We start from the raw sequence: 12,347 nt of genomic DNA, 5'->3' as shown, positions 1-12,347 counted from the left end.
AGGGCAGTGGCCTTCACAGGCCCAGGAAGCAGCCACAGGACACTTGGGAAGGACATTCTGTGACCTGAGGTGCTTGAAGCATGTCTCAAAGGAGGTACCAGGTTCCAGGTGGACATGTCCCCTGGGCTTGGGCTATTATTCCCATGGGGAAGGGCATGGCCAGAGGAAGGTCAGAGTACAACGCTTTAAAGCATGGTGGTCTGACAGGACAGGGCCATTCTTACTCAGGTCTAAAGCCAGTACTGTTTCTGTCCTCAGGCTGCTCCCTAGCAGTTGACACAATCATGGCTCGAAACTGGGGTGAATTTATAATAGAAGGTGTTTAGTCTGGGGATTGGACTTCCCTATTTCTCTTCACAGCTATTTGTAAGGGATTTGATTTAGGTCATACCTCAATGGTCTAGTGGTTTTCCCTACTTTCTTCAATTTAAGTCTGAATTCGATAATAAGGAGGTCATGATCTGAGCCGCAGTCAGTTCCTGGTCTTGTTTTTGCTGACTGTATAGAGCTTCTCCATCTTTGGCTGCAAAGAATATAATCAATCTGATTTCGGTGTTGACCATCAGGTGATGTCCATGTATAGAGTCTTCTCTTGTGTTGTTGGAAGAGGGTGTTTGCTACGACCAGTGCATTTTCTTGGTAAAACTCTATTAGTCTTTGCCCTGCTTCATTCCGCATTCCAAGGCCAAATTTGCCTGTTACTCCAGGTGTTTCTTGACTTCCTACTTTTGCATTCCAGTCCCCTATAATGAAAAGGACATATTTTTGGGGTGGTAGTTCTAAAAGGTCTTGCATCACTACGAACAAAGCTAGTAGAGGTGATGGAATCCAGTGGAGCTATTTCAAATCCTGAAAGATGATGCTGTGAAAGTGCTGCACTCAATATGCCAGCAAATTTGGAAAACTCAGCAGTGGCCAAAGGACTGGTAAAGGTCAGTTTTCATTCCAATCCCAAAGAAAGGCAATGCCAAAGAATGCTCAAACTACTGCACAATTGTACTCGTCTCACATGCTAGTAAAGTAATGCTCAAAATTCTCCAAGCCAGGCTTCAGCAGTACGTGAACCATGAACTTCCTGATGTTCAAGCTGGTTTTAGAAAAGGCAGAGGAACCAGAGATCAAATTGCCAACATCCGCTGGATCATGGAAAAAGCAAGAGAGTTCCAGAAAAACATCTATTTCTGCTTTACTGACTATGGCAAAGCCTTTGACTGTGTGGATCACAATAAACTGTGGAAAATTCTGAAAGAGATGGGAATACCAGGCCACCTGACCTGCCTCTTGAGAAATCTGTAGGCAGGTCAGGAAGCAACAGTTAGAACTGGACATGGAACAACAGACTGGTTCCAAATAGGAAAAGGAGTACATCAAGGCTGTGTATTGTCACCCTGCTTATTTAACTTCTATGCAGAGTACATCATGAGAAACGCTGGACTGGAAGAAACACAAGCTGGAATCAAGATTGCCAGGAGAAATATCAATAACTTCAGATATGCAGATGACACCACTCTTCTGGCAGAAAGTAAAGAGGAACTCAAAAGCCTCTTGGTGAAAGTGAAAGTGGAGAGTGAAAAAGTTGGCTTAAAGCTCAACATTCAGAAAACGAAGATCATGGCATCCGGTCTCATCACTTCATGGGAAAAGATGGGGAAACAGTGGAAACAGTGTGGGACTTTATTTTTTGGGGCTCCAAAATCACTGCAGATGGTGACTGCAGCCATGAAATTAAAAGACGCTTACTCCTTGGAAGAAAAGTTATGACCAACCTAGATAGCATATTCAAAAGCAGAGACATTACTTTGCCGACTAAGGTCCGTCTAGTCAAGGCTATGGTTTTTCCTGTGGTCATGTATGGATGTGAGAGTTGGACTGTGAAGAAGGCTGAGCACCAAAGAATTGATGCTTTTGAACTGTGGTGTTGGAGAAGACTCTTGAGAGTCCCTTGGACTGCAAGGAGATCCAACCAGTCCATTCTGAAGGAAATCAGCCCTGGGATTTCTTTGGAAGGAATGATGCTAAAGCTGAAACTCCAGTACTTTGGCCATCTCATGCGAAGAGTTGACTCATTGGAAAAGACTCTGATGCTGGGAGGGATTGGGAGCAGGAGGAGAAGGGGACGACAGAGGATGAGATGGTTGGATGGCATCACTGACTCGATGGACGCGGGTCTGAGTGAAGTCCGGGAGTTGGTGATGGAAAGGGAGGCCTGGTGTGCTGCGATTCATGGGGTCGCAAAGAGTTGGACACGACTGAGTGACTGAACTGAAGTGATTTCTCTTCATCCTCCCAGATAATTGTTTCCTAGTCAGGAAATTAATTTCAGCACAGAGACAGAACTCAGCTGAGGAAGGGACCTCTCAAGGAGCCTGCTAGGTCAGATTTTGGGGAGTGACCAAAAAAAACTGTAGACCACTGCTGAAAATGGTAAATCCCTCTCCCTTCATGTTGCCTCCTAGGCTCACTCTGACCCACCTCATCAGCAGAAATCAACAGGCAAAGGAGAAATAGGGGTTGCAGAGTCCCAGCCTGGCATCACAGAGCGGAGTGCAGAAGGATGTATCTGGAACTGGGAGACAATAGCTTGAGAACGTGTACAGAGAGTACACAGTTATTCAACCCCATGGCTCTGTTGCATTTGCTGAAGGCAGAAAGAGAATCTCAACAAGCCCATGCACCCTTCTTTAATGTAAGCACACAAAAGTAACCAGAGTATTCTGGTGTGCCAATATTTTTCTGCCAAGTGTTTTCTGAAGCTTTAACTGTGGGAACACATGGTTTGTGTCATGATATACATCATACATAGTTAATAGTTTAACCATGTAGCAGGGATTATCATATTCCTTGCCTGGGATGGGGGTCTATGGGGGTGAGGGTCCTCCCTCAGCTCCCCACCCCATCTTGACTTCACTTATTTCATCTTCTAGATATGTCATTTGCAATATTCTGTATCAGTTTTGATTGCTGGTTGCAACAACAGAAACAGATTCTGACTCACCTAAGTACCACGTAAGTTTAATGGAAAGGTAAGGATAGTTCACATGGACATCACCAGATGGTCAACACTGAAATCAGATTGATTATATTCTTTGCAGCCAAAGATGGAAAAGCCCTATACAGTCAGCAAAAACAAGACCGGGAGCTGACTGTGGCTCAGATCATGAGCTCCTTATTGCCAAATTCAGACTTTAATTGAAGAAAGTAGGGAAAACCACTAGACCATTCAGCTATGACCTAAAACAAATCCCTAATGATGATACAGTGGAAGTGAGAAATAGATTTAAAGGATGTGATCTGATAGACAGAGTGCCTGATGAACTATGGACAGAGGTCTGTGACATTGTACAGAAGACAGGGAGTACGACCATCCCCAAGAAAATGAAATTTAAAAAACAAAATGGCTGTCTGAGGAGGCCTTACAAATAGCTGTGAAAAGAAGAGAAGCAAAAAGCAAAGGAGAAAAGGAATGATATACCTATTTGAATGCAGAGTTCGAAGGAATAGCAAGGAGAGATAAGAAAGCCTTCCTCAGTGATCAGTGCAAAGAAATAGAGGAAAACAACAGAATAGGAAAGACTAGATATCTCTTTAAGAAAATTAGAGATACCAAGGGAACATTTCATGCAAAGATGGGCTCAATAAAGGACAGAAATGGTATGGACCTAACAAAAGCAGAAGATATTCAGAAGAGGTGGCAGGAATACACAGAAGAACTGTTCAAAAAAGATCTTCACAACCCATACAATCACGATGGTGTGATCACTCACCTGGAGCCAGACATCCTGGAATGCAAAGTCAAGTGGGCCTTAGGAAGCATCACTAGTGGAGGTGATGGAATTCCAGTTGAGCTATTTCAAATCCTGAAAGATGATGCTGTGAAAGTGCTGCACTCAATATGCCAGCAAATTTGGAAAACTCAGCAGTGGCCACAGGACTGGAAAAGGTCAGTTTTCATTCCAATCCCAAAGAAAGGCAATGCCAAAGAATGCTCAAACTACTGCACAATTGCACTCATCTCACATGCTAGCAAAGTAATGCTCAAGATTCTCCAAGCCAGGCTTCAATAGTACATGAGCTTCCATATATTCAACCTGGTTTTAGAAAAGGCAGAGGAACCAGAGATCAAATTGCCAACATCCACTGGATTATCAAAAAAGCAAGAGAGTTCCAGAAAAACATCTATTTCTGCTTTACTGACTATGTCAAAACCTTTCACAATGAACTGTGGAAAATTCTGAAAGAGATGGGAATATCAGACCACATGACCTGCCTCTTGAGAAACCTATATGCAGGTCAGGAAGCAACAGTTAGAACTGGACATGGAACAACAGACTGGTTCTAGACAGAAAAAGGAGTACATCAAGGCTGTGTATTGTCACCCTGTTTATTTAACTTATATGCAGAGCACAAGGTGAGAAACTCTGGGCAGGATGAAGCACAATCTAGAATCAAGATTGCCGGGAGAAATATCAATAACCTCAGATATGCAGATGACACCACCTTTATGGCAGAAAGTGAAGAGGAACTAAAAAGCTTCTTGATGAAAGTGAAAGAGGAGAGTGAAAAAGTTGGCTTAAAGCTCAACACTAAAAAAACAAAGGTCGTGGTATCTAGTTCCATCACTTCATGGGAAATAGATGGAGAAACAGTGGAAACAGTGCCAGACTTTATTTTGGGGTTCCAAAATCACTGCAGATGGTGATTGCAGCCATGAAATTAAAAGATGCTTACTCCTTGGAAGGAAAGTTATGACCAGCGTAGACAGCATATTCAAAAGCAGAGACTTTACTTTGCCAGCAAAGGTCCGTCTAGTCAAGAGTATGGTTTTTCCAGTAGTCATGTATGGATGTGAGAGTTGGACTATAAAGGACACTGAGTGCTGAAGAATTGATGCTTTTGAACTGTGGTGTTGGAGGAGACTCTTAAGAGTCCCTTGGACTGCAAGAAGATCCAACCAGTCCATCCTAAAGGAAATCAGTCATGAATATTCATTGGAAGGACTGATGTTGAAGCTGAAGCTCCTATACTTTGGCCACCTGATGTGAAGAGCTGATTCACTGAAAAGACCCTGATGCTGGGAAAGTTTGAGGGCAGGAGGAGAAGGGTTGACAGAGGATGAGATGGTTGGATGGCATCACTAACTCAATGGAAATGAATTTGAGTAAACTCTGGGAGTTGGTGATGGTCAGAGAATCCTGGTGTGCTGCAGTCTATGAGATCTCAAAGAGTTGGACATGACTGAGCAACTGAACTGAACTGAACTGAACTGATGAGATAGTTCACTACATGAAAGTAACAGTAATCTGGTCTCAAGGGATGGGCTGAGGGAAGAAGCCATGCTGACTTGAGTATTTCAGAGGTGTCTTCCAGATCACTGTTGTCAGACCTGGCTCCAATTTCTTTCCATCCTGGGATGTCTGCTTGGATTGCAAACTCCTGCAGGGCAGAATCTGAATCAAGAATTCCTGCTTGGGTCAGGTGGCTCTCCCCTGGGCCAATCCCTGTGGCCAGGGGATTAGAGTATTTGATAAACCAAGTCTGAAGTCTTTGACTCCTCTGCTCCTAAGAGTAGGGTGTTGAGGCTGGTAGAGAGAATCCCACGGATGGGGAAGAAACATTTCCTGAGGAAAGGGAGGTGCTGTTACTAGAAGAAGGTGGGAAGTTGCGTCTGGGAGATAAAAACAACAAATGGCCTTTATGTCAGTCAAGCTGGGATTTCAAGATTACGAGAAGAAGTAATCATGTTCTAGATGGCGTGAGGAGGAAAACTGCTTCTTAACCCACGTGGACTCCATACGCTGCCCTGCTGGCACAGGCACACGTCTGACTGCACTCCCTGGTCCTTGCCTACTGCTTTCTCTCTTCATGGTGCTGTGCTCAGTGGGGAATGTGTTTTGATCACGTATTGTTCTTGCTTTCTTTTTATTTGTCTCCCCTCCTCTTTCCTTTGTACAATCACTTTCTCAGTTCTAGATACCATCTTCCTTAAATCTGCCACCAAAACCAATCCTCCTAGAGTCTCTTGCTTATAGGATTTGCTCTTACCAGCTATTAGGTGAGAAGAGACCAGATAAACTAATTACACTAGGGCTTTAATATCTCAGTTCAGTTCAGTTCAGTCGCTCAGTCGTGTCAACTCTTTGTGACCCCATGAATCCCAGCACGCCAGGCCTCCCTGTCCATCACCAACTCCCAGAGTTCACTCAGACTCACGTCCATCGAGTCAGTGATGCCATTCAGCCATCTCATCCTCTGTCGTCCCCTTCTCCTCCTGCCCACAATCCCTCCCAGCATCAGAGTCTTTTCCAATGAGTCAACTCTTCCCATGAGGTGGCCAAAGTACTGGAGCTTCAGCTTTAGCATCATTCCTTCCAAAGGAATCCCAGGGTTGATATCCTTCAGAATGGACTGGTTGGATCTCCTTGCAGTCCAAGGGACTCTCAAGAGTCTTCTCCAACACCACAGTTCAAAAGCATCAATTCTTTGGCACTCAGCCTTCTTCACAGTCCAACTCTCACATTCATACATGACCACAGGAAAAACCATAGCCTTGACTAGACGGACCTTAGTCGGCAAAGTAATGTCTCTGCTTTTGAATATGCTATCTAGGTTGGTCATAACTTTTCTTCCAAGGAGTAAGCGTCTTTTAATTTCATGGCTGCAGTCACCATCTTCAGTGATTTTGGAGCCCCCCAAAATAAAGTCTGACACTGTTTCCACTGTTTCCCCATCTATTTCCCATGAAGTGATGGGACCAGATGCCATGATCTTCGTTTTCTGAATGTTGCGCTTTAAGCCAACTTTTTCACTCTCCACTTTCACTTTCACCAAGAGGTTTTTAGTTCCTCTTCACTTTCTGCCATAAGGGTGGTGTCATCTGCATATCTGAGGTGATTGATATTTGTCCCAGCAATCTTGATTCCAGCTTGTGTTTCTTCCAGTCCAGCATTTCTCATGATGAACTCTGCATAGAAGTTAAATAAGCAGGGTGACAATATACAGCCTTGACGGATTCCTTTTCCTATTTGGAACCAGTCCGTTGTTCGATGTCCAGTTCTAACTGTTGCTTCGTGACCTGCCTACAGATTTCTCAAGAGGCAGGTCAGGTGGTCTGGTATTCCCATCTCTTTCAGAATTTTCCACAGTTTATTGTGGTCCACATAGTCAAAGGCTTTGGCATAGTCAATAAAGCAGAAATAGATGTTTTTCTGGAACTCTCTTGCTTTTTCCATGATCCAGCGGATGTTGGCAATTTGATCTCTGGTTCCTCTGCCTTTTCTAAAACCAGCTTGAACATCAGGAAGTTCATGGTTCACGTATTGCTGAAGTCTGGCTTGGAGAATTTTGAGCATTAGTTTACTAGCATGTGAGATGAGTGCAATTGTGTGGTAGTTTGAGCATTCTTTGGCATTGTCTTTCTTTGGGATTGGAATGAAAACTGACCTTTTCCAGTCCTGCTGCCACTGCTGAGTTTTCCAAATTTGCTGGCATATTGAGTGCAGCACTTTCATAGCATCATCCCTCAGGACTTGAAACAGCTCAACTAGAATTCCATCACCTCCACTAGCTTTGTTTGTAGTGATGCTTTCTAAGGCCCACTTGACTTCACGATCCAAGATGTCTGGCTCTAGATTAGTGATCACATCATCGTGATTATCTGGGTCATGAAGATCTTTTTTGTACAGTTCTTCTGTGTATTCTTGTTACCTCTTCTTAATATCTTCTGCTTCTGTTAGGTCCATACCCTTTCTGTCCTTTATCGAGCCCATCTTTGCATCAAATGTTCCCTTGGTATCTCTAATTTTCTTAAAGAGATCTCTAGTCTTTCCCATTCTGTTGTTTTCCTCTATTTCTTTGCATTGATTGCTGAAGAAAGCTTTCTTATCTCTTCTTGTATTCTTTGGAACTCTGCATTCAGATGCTTATATCTTTCCTTTTCTCCTTTGCTTTTTGCCTCTCTTCTTTTCACAGCTATTTGTAAAGCCTCCCCAGACAGCCATTTTGCTTTTTTGCATTTCTTTTCCATGGGGATGGTCTTGATCCCTGTCTCCTGTACAGTGTCACGAACCTCATTCCAGAGTTCATCAGGCACTCTATCTATCAGATCTTGGCCCTTAAATCTATTTCTCACTTCCACTGTATAATCATAAGGGATTTGATTTAGGTCATACCTGAATGGTCTAGAGGTTTTCCTTACTTTGTTCAATTTTAGTCTGAATTTGGCAATAAGGAGTTCATGATCTGAGCCACAGTCAGCTCCTGGTCTTGTTTTTGTTGACGGTATAGGGCTTTTCCGTCTTTGGCTGCAAAGAATATAATCAATCTGATTTCGGAATCTGATTTAATATCTCAGATCCTAATAAATGGGTGTCGTCACAATGAAATGTTCTTTCACTGAGGTTTCAGTGGAGAAATTTCAGGCTCTAAGGGCAGGTGAAAGCCTGCTGGTAGAAGCATCTTGGGGTCTTGGCTCCTCTTACTTAGATCATCGTAGTGTTGGCCTGATCAGATCCAGGTGTGACTGCATGTCTCTCTAGCACCCAATGCTGAATCCTGGGTCCTTAGACCCCAGCTCACAGCCTGGAAAGAAATGATGCTTTGCAGTAAATTATAACCAGCATTAGACACACAAAGTCTGTCTGCATTGGTTCACTTGACCAAATGTATTCCAGGTCAATATTTGAAAACATTATCAACTGGTCTGGTCAGGGTACCAGCCAGTCATATCCAGGATGCTGAGAAAGGGGATCCTCACACTGTAATAAGCCCGTGTCTTGAAGCCTTTGAAGGTCCTGTGATGATCAGTGATGTACAGGGCTGCAAATGATTGGTTGGGGAATGAAAGGTGGGACAGGGGTGGATATTGAGGGAGGTCCCGAGTAGAAGGAACGAGAAGCTCAAGTCTTCCTTACACGATGAATAGAAGGGTAAAGGGGAAGGGGCAGGGCCTGGGGAATCACAGTTTCAGTCTTCTTCTCCTTGACTTTCTTGCATCTATGTAAAATCTGCTTGGCTTTCTAGGTCATTCTTACAGATGAAAAGGAGTAGCCCATGAGGGTGGGCAAGATGAACTCTGTGTCATGGCCTTGGTTAAGGGTGAGAGTGTGATAGGAATGATGGTCAATACCAGTTGACGCATGTATGTAAGCTTTGCACACTTAAAGGAAACAGATTGTCCTCCACAGGGACTTCCTTTTTTCCCTGACCATTTTCTGTATACATGTCTACACTGTCAATATCAGGGCCCATCAAAACATGGCCCCTTGGTAAGAGCATCATGTCTTTGAACCCTAGCAGTTTTTCTGGAAAGGGTGGTAGTCAGGGAATCCAGGAGGAATCCAAATGAGTTTCCAAGGTCAAGTCCAGGTGAGCCAGGGAGGGAACGTGTTAGAACAAGGGCAGAGTCACATCTCCAGGAAGCCATTCTTAGTTACTCCAGTTTCCAAGGATCTCTGAGTTTTCTGAACTTGCAGTCACTTTTATGTAGGAGGGCACATTAGAATCATCTGCTGCTGCTGCTAAGTCGCTTCAGTTGTGTCCAACTCTGTGCGACCCCATAGATGGCTGCCCACCAGGCTTCCCCGTCCCTGGGATTCTCCAGGCAAGAACACTGGAGTGGGTTGCCATTGCCTTCCCCAGAATCATCTGTGGAGTCACCGAAGATTCAGGGAGTCCAGGATGGGATGGGAGCAATTGCATTTTTTCAGAGGCTCTTAACGCATAATTCTGATAAATGCCCTTGGTCAAGAAGTTTTGTAGAGCGTTTATAAGAGGTGCTGGGGAATAGAATTTGCAAAAGGGAGCACATGGAGGAAATTTAGCATTTAGGGGGATGCAGTCTTCAGTTTGCCACAGTCTGCCACCATTCCCTGATGCCTTATACCCTGGTGGTCCATTCTTCCTTGTCTGTGACTGATGGGCCCTGGCACATCCGGGTGATGGCATCCCTCACATGGACACACTGGGAGGCACCCCTTATTCCAGTGGTGCTGCCCTAGCTCTGAGTGCTTCTGAAGATGCTTTTCAGGTTCTAACTTCAGAACAGCTTCATACCACACACAAGAAAGTCAGTCTCCTCATTCTGTAGCTGTATAATAATTTTTTTTAATGACACCTTTGATGTGCACAGAGTAGTCTGGAAAGGTATAAAATTTTGCCTGAAATGAACATTTACAGTCTTTGAACTCATAGGTTTGAGATAAAGAATTAGCTAGCAGCGTAACAGAGAAAAGGCTTTTTACCCATTCATTCTTTCAAAGGGAAGGACAGATTCTCTGAAAGTTGAGTTCCAACCAACAACTCAGGGCTGTCTGAGTTGCCATGGAGGCTTTGGGTATTGTCTAGCCCAGCACTGCCCAACAGAAATACAGTGTGAGTCACAAATGCAAGTCTTATATATAATTTAAATTTTTCTAGTGGCTACACTAAACTTTTTTTAAAGGTAAAATTAATGATATAATATTTCATTTAACTCAGTGTATTCAAAGTGTTCTCATCTCAACTTTCAGTCAAAAAGTTATCAAGAAATTTTACGTGTATTTTTTTTGTCTATCACGCTTGAATCCAGTGTGTATCCTTAAAGCCCACATCTATTTAGGCTGGCTTTCCTGATGACTCAGGCAAAGAGTCTGCGTGCAATGCAGGAGACCTGGGTTCAGTCCCTGGGTTGGGAAGATCCCCTGGAGAAGGGAATGGCTACCCACTCCAGTATTCTTGCCTGGAGAATTCCATGGACAGAGGCTGTACAGTCCATGGGGTTGCAAAGAGCAGGACACGGCTGAGCGACTAACACTTTCACTGTTTCAAGTGCTGTGAGCGGCTAGTTGCTTTCGCAGATCTAGCCTCTCAAAGAGAAGCCAGCTTGGGGTCTCATAGTGTAGCAAGGCCTCGTTAGATTGGCTTCTCCTGGGCTGGCCCACGTGTGCTCTCGTTGCCCTAAGATGCATTTGCTCTTGGGCCAGTAACTCGTGTCTTAGCTTTTATTGTTTCCTTGGCCTGATGGACTTAACTTCAGCCAGATTTCCTGGTATTGTGCCAGTGCTTTCCTCTGAGCTTCATTTCTTCCCCTTCAAGTCCTTGCATGCCACTGTACTATAATTCAAAGCTACTATGGGCTAGGACCCCATGGACCCAACCCAAACAGGAAACTGGCTTTTTCATTGTTTGTTTGGAACCATGAAGTAGAAAATGTCAAGACACTTGTTTTCAATGCTTCAGAACTGAATTTAAACTCTACAATTTCCAAAGGGGACTTCCAACATGGAATGATTTAGAGGATTCAACTGTCAGATTAAGAGGGCTGATTAGAACATGAATGGACCCTAAACTTTCCTTGGTTTGATCATTATCGCTGGCTGTCTCACCCTTTGTTTAGAATCCTATTAGTCAGAGGCTATAAAACCTTGTATGAGGCTGGAGTATCTAACGTACTCTGGAATATTTCAGTAAGTATTCAGCAAAGAATCACCGTGTTAAAAGGTTTTAGTTGAGGTCTTTGTCCCAAATCTTTGTGAATCCCATAGTAGACAGTCTTGTCTGTCGTCATAGATTCTCTCCAGTGTGCCCTGGGCACATAGGCACTGTGTGCTGTATGATGGTGCCATATACCAACCATATACCAACCAAGGCAGGAATGTTGGCGCCTGCCCAACAGTCATTCCTCTTGCTTTTGCCGCACTATGGCGGAGTGCACCACCTCTGCAGTAATAGAGGCTGACAAGTGTCCTGCATATAAAAGAAGCATGCCAGATGGCTGCTTTCCCAGACTCCTCTGTAACCAGGACTGGCCATATGACCCAGTTCTGCCAGAAGGACTCAAGTGAAAGTATTTTTGGAGAGCTCCTGGGAAAGACTTTTCTCCCTGATAAGAGATAAGCATGAAGGAATGACTCTCTTGCAGCTCTGGTTGCCTTTTTCTTCCTGATAAGGTTGTGATGTTTGCAAATAAGGCAGCTATTTTGGAACCATGAGGTAAAACACCTGGGGATGCAAGTGAAGCTGTCTGAGGATGCCGAGACTGATGATGGAAAGAGATCACATGTTTGATGACATCATTGAGCAACTGCGTGGCATTTGGAACAGAACTTCCTACTTTTAGAATTGTTTTATCATATGGAACTCTGTGAAACTACAAGCCTTCTAATGGTCTGGGGGATTGTCAATGCAGGTTTAAGAAGGATATTTAACCCTAAAGATTAAAGCCTTTTGGAAGAAAGGTGTTAGATAAAGGGGAGGCTGACAACATTCACATGTATAAAACCTCAGTCTGTATTAATGCTTGTGCTTAGTTGCTCAGTCATGTCTTATTCTTTGCGACCCCAGGGACTGTAACCCACCAGGCTCCTCTGTCC

This window comes from Capra hircus, chromosome 24, assembly GCF_001704415.2.
Source record: "Capra hircus breed San Clemente chromosome 24, ASM170441v1, whole genome shotgun sequence".
Lineage (NCBI taxonomy): Eukaryota > Metazoa > Chordata > Mammalia > Artiodactyla > Bovidae > Capra > Capra hircus.
The sequence above is the reverse complement of the archived record's forward strand: the minus strand, read 5'-3'. Positions refer to the sequence as shown.